This window comes from Chelonoidis abingdonii, chromosome 18, assembly GCF_003597395.2.
Source record: "Chelonoidis abingdonii isolate Lonesome George chromosome 18, CheloAbing_2.0, whole genome shotgun sequence".
In the NCBI taxonomy this organism is placed as follows: domain Eukaryota; kingdom Metazoa; phylum Chordata; order Testudines; family Testudinidae; genus Chelonoidis; species Chelonoidis abingdonii.
The window spans coordinates 16,097,203-16,106,701 of record NC_133786.1 but is presented as its reverse complement, the minus strand read 5'-3'; positions in this window follow the sequence as shown (position 1 = coordinate 16,106,701).

The window sequence follows — 9,499 nt, the reverse complement described above, 5'->3', positions numbered from 1 at the left end:
GTGACCAATCCCACTGAAATTACACATGTGGGTAAATGTAATGCTTTGCTGGATCAGGGTCAAAGTGATTGGAGAAGAGAGTGAGTGAGTGCTGAACACTAGAGATGAGTGAATCAGTCACAACAAATAAATCTATCCAATAGATGCTCACCTTTTTTCTGTTTGGTATTATCCACAAGCACATCAGGAAATGCTCCCATTTACTGGATTTCTTTAATGGTCTGCAGATCATGCAGATTTTGAATACTGAATCAAATCTACAGTTTGCTATTCACACCAATTTATGTGACTACATTAATCAGCCCTGTGTACTATATTCAGTTGTGACAGTCACCATTCACAGCGAGTTATGTAATTCAGCCAGTCAAGAAACAGGAATATCACATGACCCATGTCATTAACACCACACCAACTGTATTTTACAATCATACCATATGACATTTGCTTTCAGCAAATACTGGTGCATGCAAGCGAAAAGTGTTGCTGTGCACAAGTACGCATGTTAAAGATTACACTCTCCAATGTTTGCATATGGCAAATGTAACAATCATGGTTACAATCAAAATGAAGTTTGCATCATCATCTCCCCTCTTTGCTCATACACACTGAACTCCCTAGGCTTTCCAGCAAGCCAGGCTACATCTTCAGCTGTCAATCGGTATAGATTCATTGATTTCACTGACTACAAAGACTACAGTAGACCTATGCTGACCTGTAACAGGTGAGAATCTGGCCCACTGCATTCCCTTATTTGCAGACATGCCAAGACACATGATCAGAAAAGCATCCTCAGAAGTATGAGATGTTTCTCTTTCCAAGCTAGATAACGCCACAGTTCAGTGCTTAAAACAGGATTTAGCCAAGGACAAAATAATGGGTTTATTCTTAGAAAAAACTGATCAGTTAATTCTCTTTCCTGGTTGGCTGCCAAAAGCCACAGAAAAGGGAACTTCAGGAAATGGGACATTAGCTTCCATTAACTGCATTTATGAAATTGCGTAACTACAGGTGAGTTTAATGGCCATTAGTTTCTATATGACCAGAAATTGTAGAGTCTCATTCCATGGGGCATAGGTGAGAGGAATTAATCCGAACCAACCACGCTCAGTGTCTCCCTATCTCAATTCAAACATTGATCTTTGCTGACAGAGAATGAATTAACTGGATTTAAACACATGGAAAAACACTTTCCTTTACTGAAGGTCTGTCAAGCTGGACTGGTGTGACAACTCCCCCAAACTCTAGGAAATTGTTTGTACTTTTTAGTGCATAATCCTGGGGCTTGCTGGTTTCATGAGAAATTAAAACCTGGCAGGTTTCTCTTTTTAGTTGCTGTTCCCTGCCCCGCCCCACCCCCCGCGGATTTGGTAAAATACAGGGAAATTCTCAGCGTCAAAACTATGCTTTCCCCACAAATCCAGCAGGGAAAAATAACTGGACTCAGTGAAATGAAACTTCAGTCATCTTTGCTCTTGTTAACAACCCATACTGCTGACTTCTGGAATCATATCCAACTACCCAGGAATGTCTGTAGGCCTACACATTACCTGTATAACTGGGTATTTATATGGCTCACCAACATGAATTAAGGCACGGAAGTACAGATAAGAAGTTATCCCTCTTCTTCAGCAGGGGAATTGAGTGACTTGCCCACGATCATATAGGAAATCTATGGCAGAATAGGGACTGATTAAGTCCCAGTCTTCATTTGTAATTCTAATGGGTCACCAATTTAATCACACCAGACATTTGGTCAATGTGTCAAAGGGGAGCGTCTCTCTCTGCATAACAGACAGCAACTGTTCAGTTTGGGGCCCCTCAAGACGAGAAAGATCTTGATAAACTGGAGGGAATTGAGAGAAGAGCAACAGAAGTGATCAGCAAACTTGAGGGACTGGTTTACGAGGGAAGAAACAAGTTTCCCATGAAGGAAAGGGTGGCCTCAATGCTAAAGATCTGGAGTGACGTTCAGGATTGGGAAAGTCATTTCTTGTCCAATCCAATCAAGATTTGAGATTTAGAAAAAATTCCTAGTCATGAACCAACCAAATATTGTTGTCAATTAAAACTTCATTTTGCTTTTAATTTTCTCTTTAAGCTTTTAAAAATCCAAGTTTACTAAAATTTCAGAATGAAGTCATTTGATATGGAAAACAAACTTTCTAGCTTGAAATGTTCAAAATGGAACGTGCTGACAATTTCAAAGCTGTTCAGTCAGGAGTCCTGTTTTGTGAACAGTTTGTTTTGATTAATCAGCTTTTTGGAAAAAATAGTCATTGAAAAAAACTTCTGACCAGCTTGACTCAAGATTTCTGGGTACAAACCCTGCCTCTGCCACATACATTCTATTTGATTTTGGGCAAATCAATTATTCTCTGGGTTAAATCATGCCGCTCATACTCACAAGGGCGAGCAGCACTTTAGGACTATGGGGGTTACTCCTTTCTAATGTGAGAGATTCTCAGCTGGGCCTCACTTCCCCATCCACAAAAGAGGAAGGAAGGAAGTTGTGTCGTCTTCATTCAGGTTGTAAGTTTTGGGGCAGGGACTGTCCCTTATCTGGATATGTACAGCACCTGCACAACAGGGCCCTGATTTTAGCCAGGGCTGCTAGGTGCTAGTGCAATGATTATAATTGTAATAAAACAATCTAACCAGCCAGATGAGGGTGCCAATTCAGCACGGTGCTAAGAGTTGTGCCCAACTTTAAGCACGTAAATAGTAATCACATTCAAATCAAATCAAAGGGACAATTACATGCTGTGTATTCTCCTACCTCGCTGAATTGGAGTCTAAATAAAGGCTCCCGATAAGCATTTACAGGGTGTTTAACTAGGACGACAAGGAAATTTAGGTTGAAGCCTGGACACTTATTCCACACTGACGTCTGTGGAGCTGTGAAATAGTGATTGATACTTACATTTCTTTCCTAATCAATCCAGGCCAAGAGCTTACAATAATCACCTTCTAATTTGACTTCAAAAACGGAAATAAGGATGAGGAGATCTTCATTAATTAACAGAAGTGGTGCTGTGGAGATCACCCACCTTTCATTTCCGCTGCATCAAGCGAGGGTGAACTTTACACAGATAGGGAATTTTAATACATTTTTTAATGTTATTCTGTTTTTTAAAGCTTCTGTAATGTCAAATAACTGGAGAAAGATTAGATATTTGACCTGGAAAGGAAAAGAAATCCTCACAAACTGCTTCATGGCTGCTATATTAAAGTAAGTTGAAATCTCAACCTATGCCTGGGTCGAATTGCGCTAATCTATTTGGAAATGTGCCCTCAATTATGGGTCGGTGTTTTTGGAAACAAGGCTGGCTATCTGCTAGGCATGGGGCAAGAGATGTGCAAGCTTCTCTGTCTTGTAAAATTTCTGAATTGCAGGACCTCAGGACCATTAGCCAGCACTGTGCAGACATCCTTCTGCACAGCTCATCTAATGCATCTCCAACCTGATCTACAATCACATGCTCTTCCAGTCAGGCGCCCAAACAGATCTGATTCACGTCAGTCATGATCTGCAGCACCCCCTGCTATTCTAGTCCTAGGTCTCCCAACAGCTCTGTTCATCTGTCTCACTCCACACCCGAACTACCCTCTGCTACTCCAGTCCTAGGCTTCCATATACTCCTACACTTGCCAATCAGTCTTGCTCCAATGTGAGAGGGTCCTTGGTTGTTCACTACTCTATATCAGTAATTCTTGTAAGGTCTGACATACTCATTATACCTAATACTAGTGGTATGTTATACATGGAAAGTTGCTAGCTTAGGGAACTTTTTGGTAAGATTGGATTTGTGTACATCAGATTTACATAACTCAAGGAGCATTTGTATGTTTGACATATCAGGTCGCTACATCACAATAACTGGAAACTTCACATTGGCCAGGAAGGTCCCCTCCTTCCCTAATGAAGGACTTATAAATGGTCACTGAAAGGTTACTAGCCTTGGAATCCATTCAAAGGAATGAAGCTGATTGGGTACTTCATATGTTGCACATGGCTGGGGAACATGCTACTTCCTCTTCCTGCTCATGTCTGGCACAGCCAGCAGTGAGGATATTTCCACTGGGCTCTAGCTAGGAGACGAGTTTGGAAAGAATCCCTGAAGCGGTTGATAATGTCACAGGCAAGGTGGCGGAGAACGTTCCCTCCTCTAGGGAAGGAAGAGCAGAGGGGGGAGTTGTCATATACTGTGTTTGCTCTTGGATGGGCTGCTAGGTTCCAATACAAATAAACGATACTGGAGGAGGTGGAGGAGATTTCTGTGCATGAGTCTGGTGCTGGCAGAACAGCAGTGTCTATAGTTAATTGGAGGTATTTGAGGCTCTGTAGTTATCTGCTAGTTACATCAGTGCTAGGATATTAAAATCACCACAGAAGGTTTTAAGGCTACGTGCAAAGAGCAGCAATGCTCCATTAATGTGCTGAAGTGGTGACGGAGCTCCAGCGATTAATGATTGAGTACACATGCACACTCTGGAAATGCAGTTTCCCCTTGCTATCCAGCCAAGCCCCAGAACAGATATCGCTGGAGGAGTTAGGCTCTTGCACTAACAGTGCAAAGGGCATTCACTAGTGTGGGTGCTCCAGTCTTTGTTCAGTAGACAGTGTGGCCTAGTGGATGAAACACTGGCTGGGGATGCAGGAGACCTGGATTTATTCACAGCTCTGCCACTGATGTGCTGGGTGACTTTGGGAAAGTCATTTCATCTGTTTCTCAGTTTCCCCACTGCTAAGAGTTAACAAGGCTGACCTCCCTTGGTAATGCACTTGGAGACCTACTGATGGAATGTTACATAAGAGCTAGTGATTAGTATTAGTTATTACAGCTTTTGGTATTAGGCACTATTTCTATGGTCTCCCTAGCAAAAAAGACTGGGGTTTATTTCAACCCATCCCAAGGTTGAAATTAGTTCCTAACATTTAACTATGTTGTATTTACACAGCTTCCATCACCATAGTATGAGAGCCTCACAAACTTGAATATGATTATCCTCAGCACTCCTGTGCAGAAGGGCAGTGCTACTATTCCCAGATTACAGATGGGAAACTGAGGCACACAGACACCAAATGACAACATACCCAAGATCTCAGTCTGATGGAGCAAGGAATGTAACTAGGGTAACCAGATAAAAACTGAAAAAACTAGACAGGAGTTGAAGAGTAATAGGCACCTATATCAGAAGAAGTCCCCCAGAAAGGGGCTGTCCCTATAAAAATGCAACTGGTCATCCTAAATGTAACCCAGGCCTCTGAAGCCCGTGCTCCAATCACCAGATCTGTGAGTTCTTGGAGATGAAGGCTACATCAGGATTATAGGATTTAGAAAACTAGAACCAAGATGGCGACTCTGCACTCTCTGATGCAACGACCAGCCTAGAGATGGGCGAGTTTTCTCCCTGATTCACAGCCCAAGGACAAGGGGACGTGCCATGACATTCAATGGTGGGAAACAAAACCGCGAACAGGAAATATGTCTTCAAACAATGCTACAAGAAGTCACTGACACTAGGAATTTAGCAAGCTTCACGGAGAGATGGGATGTTTCTACTGATCACACCAATATCCAGAGTTCAGTAAATACTAAACGCCAGACCCTCTGTGCTTTGCTATTTGTACCTAGTCTTTAAGGGCTGGAGCGGGTTTCTAATCACAGCTTTGAACAATGGGCTGTGTAAGCTTTAGCACCCCAGGAGCAGCCCTGCGAGGTGTTTGATTTGGAGAACCCAAGTCACAATTCAGTCCGACAGGGCAGAAGATTACTGCTGGCCTATCCCCACCACGAACTGTGACAGCTCACACCAGCACAGCTACCCCTGTGGAGACAAGGCTCCACCCAGTTTTCCACCTCTCCATCTACTCTCCTTCCCTCCCTGAAAACACTCCAGGGAAAGAGAGTTGGAGACAGGGCCCTCTTTACCCTGTCTGCACAAAAGCATTGCGATGTCTTTACAGGTTGTGCTGGTGCAGAGACCAAACCCAAGTCACAAGCCTAAATGTGTGATTGACATTTGTGGAAGGGGCTTATGGGGAGTCTGCACCAGCTGTGAGCCGCTACCTGTTTGTTCTCAACTCCCTTTGCAGTTAAGTCAGAGCTCCCATGAGGAGTCCTTGATTTGTCTCCTACATGAGTGCTGACCATTTTGATCTCTTGCCCAGGGCCAAAGCCAGGAAGAAAGCTTTTCTCCTTCATGGTTAGCCAATGAATTTCAGACTTGGAACGACAAAACTGACCATTGGCCTGCTAAATCCAGGATTGTGAGTTCAATCCTTGAGGGGGCCATTTAGGGGTCGGGACAAAAATCTGCCTGGGAATTGGTCCCGCTTTGAGCAGGGGGTTGGACTAGATGACCTCCTGAGGTCCCTTTCAACCCTGATATTCTATATTCAGTCTGAATTTCTCATCCTAGCAGCTCAGGCTTTGGGGGAAATGCCTAGATGAAGGTGCCACACTATGCACAAGAAGAAAGTGGATGGAAGGAAGGGAGGGGAAGTTTCAAGAACCTGGAGTTCTTCACAATGTACCAGATCCTATTAGTGTCTGGATTAGATGAGAATGCTGTGAGCCAGAAAAATTTAGGTTCAACTCCAAAAGGTACATACATATTCTGTTGTGGGGTGAAAAGCTAATAAAACTGCAGCATAATGGCCCTCTAAAGAACTTCTAAGGCTTAATTTGCAGGACTAAAATTAAGGATTCTGGTTCTTCAACCTACCTAACATTAGGCAAGAAACTGGCCTGCACTGGTGTCTGAAACGGACATCACATGGAGAAGCTCTCAGCTAGAACTGGAGATTGAAATCTGGCACTGTCAGGTTTTCTGGAACTATTTGGATTTCAGATGGATCAACATGACAGAATAACTTTCTGCATGGTGTTTGGGGGCTGCCACTTGTATCTTAAGCCACACCCAAGACCTGAAGAGGCCTACAAAAAAAAAGTTAACCAAAAATTTTCTTGGGAGCAGTGCCTACGCAGTGTTATTTTCCAAGCTCATTTACTCTTCCTCAGCCCTCATTCACCCATCAAGGCATCAGCAGGGGTACCTTTGGCAGTCCTGTTCATTACAAAGCTGTAACTGTGGCTAAGTCTTCCTATAGATGCCAAAATTCACCACTTGTAAAGACTTCGCATAGTGAAAAAACGCTCAGTGAAATAGAAACACGTAATACCATAACACTGGATTCATTTAACAAACTAATTTCCTTTCCTGGGCAGCCACCATAAGTGCTATGGGAATTATTCATGTTCAGCCAAGGGAAGTGAATGCTAGCAGGAGGGTATTCATTATTATTTGTATAAAACTATTTCTATTACCATTATATATATCTAAGCCATGGGTTGGGACATGCAGAATAGGTCATTAGTCGTTTTATTTTTATCATGAACAGTTAGGGAACCGTTGTTTGATCTTTTGACACTGGCTGTTCTACACAAGTTATTCCCTGTCCTTTTATTGGGCATCTCATCAAGGTGGCTACAAATAAAGTCAATGCTGAACAACAAGACAGAATAAGCAGAGTAAGCATGCAAAATTATAAGTAGTCAGCCTCACAGGGTCTCTTCCAAGTCCAGGGAATTCCCTGGACTTGGTCATTTTATTAGAATTCCTTTACGTACTCAGCTTATCAAGCTTGAAATGTCAGCTTTAAAGCCGGTCGGATAAATCAAATGCCTGATGTGGTCATGTGAATCTGGAATAAAAAAGCATCTTTACTAGTCTGACTACATCAGTGGCACTTAGTGCTCATGCCAAGTACACAATGTAGTGCTGAACTCTGTCCTGAACTACAAACTCAATTTACAGCCTAGTCCTGAGTCCTACAGAGAAAATTTAATGTCATGCTTGTTTGCTAATGGACTCCAGGGAAGAGGACTCTGCCCTGTGTCATGCAGGACTGGAGCACTTTTCCCATCCCACAAGCCCAATAAAATTGGAAACAGTCAATCTGCTGCATTAATTGAGTGTACTTCTCTAGTTGTGTAACAGTCAGTAGTGCCCCAGGCAACCAGTTGAGCTGGAGGTACTGTTGTGCTAGGCAGACATAGCTAAAGTTTCTGCCCTGAAGAGCTTAGATAAAGGTTGGAGGAGAGAAGGCAGATGCCCAGATCCTCAGAGATATTAAGGCACCTAACTCCTATCCAATCAAATGGAGTTCAGAGCAAACATTCACTTAAGTCGCTCACATCCCACAAGTGTCCTGACCCCCAGGCTTTTAACAGTCTGAGCGCACTCTGCATCCTAGACTTTAGAAATCTTTCCAGGCAAATTTTCATCAAAACCAAATCAAAGTTTCATGTAAACCAACACAATGTTTTATTTACACAGAAAAAGTTGTAAATTTGTCGATGGACTGTCCTGTAAGACTTTTTGCAAGAACACGTGTTGCGCAGGACAAAACTGAAATAAGTGAGCAGGTCCAGCTCAGCGTGGAGATCCAGAAGGAAGTAGAGTCAAGAATGGGTTGAACATCTATATTCAGCTCTTCTTTAATAGCAGGAGTTAAGGAGATGGTGGGGTGGGTGAGTAGGGGAGATCTTCAAGGCTTGAAGATCAGGGAGAGTGGGGAGAAAGTTCATGTAAATTGTTTGCACTTAATTCCTCAATGATAAATGCCTCAAACAACTATGATGATATTGCTTAGGCTCAGACTGTTTTGCAAAGTTAGTGTAGAAAGTTTGCTTATCTCCATGTTTGTCTGAAAGGCTACAGTTTCCCACAGCAGGTCCTGAGAGCTCAAGGTGATATTTATGTTCTTATCTACCAGCAGCTATCCAAAGCCTTCAGAGACCTTGCGTAAGACAAAATAGAATTGAACCTTGAAACACCACAACATCCTGCAGATCAGGGTGTTCCATCCAAGAAAAAGGAAAACAACCTTTTGGGCACAGATGGACCAATGAGGAGAGCAATGACAGCAGATGCTATTTGCTCAATGATACCAGCAATGTTCCACCCAGTAGACCAGATTCTGGTATCTTTATTCCCATGTCAATCCAAATGACTAAAGCGTTAATAGGTGTTAATCCAGATTGTCTCATACAGCTGAGAGCAGAATTGGGTGCACAGACTGAAAGTCTGAACACAGGCCTAAAGGCTAGAAATTACTGATTTAATGTCTACTCTAAACTGTCTTCTGTGCCACTTTGGACAGCTCCCTTACCTTCTTGGTGTCTGTTACCACATCTTTAAAACAAGGTATGATAAAACCGACCATAAGCCCCTTACAGGCAGAGTTAATCTTGTGAAAAGCTCTTACCTTTAAAGCTTTACAGACAAGTTTTAGATCTACCCAGCTTCATCACTGACCACCAGAATTCAGTACTTTTTTAAAACACTATTTCCATATAGTAATATTCTCATTGCCTCAAAACAAGGGCTGAGCAGCCAAATGGCAGGTCCACAAGAGCATAATAGCCTGTAGATACATGCAGAGTAATGCACATTGGAAAACAATCCCAACTATACATGTAAAATAGAGTCT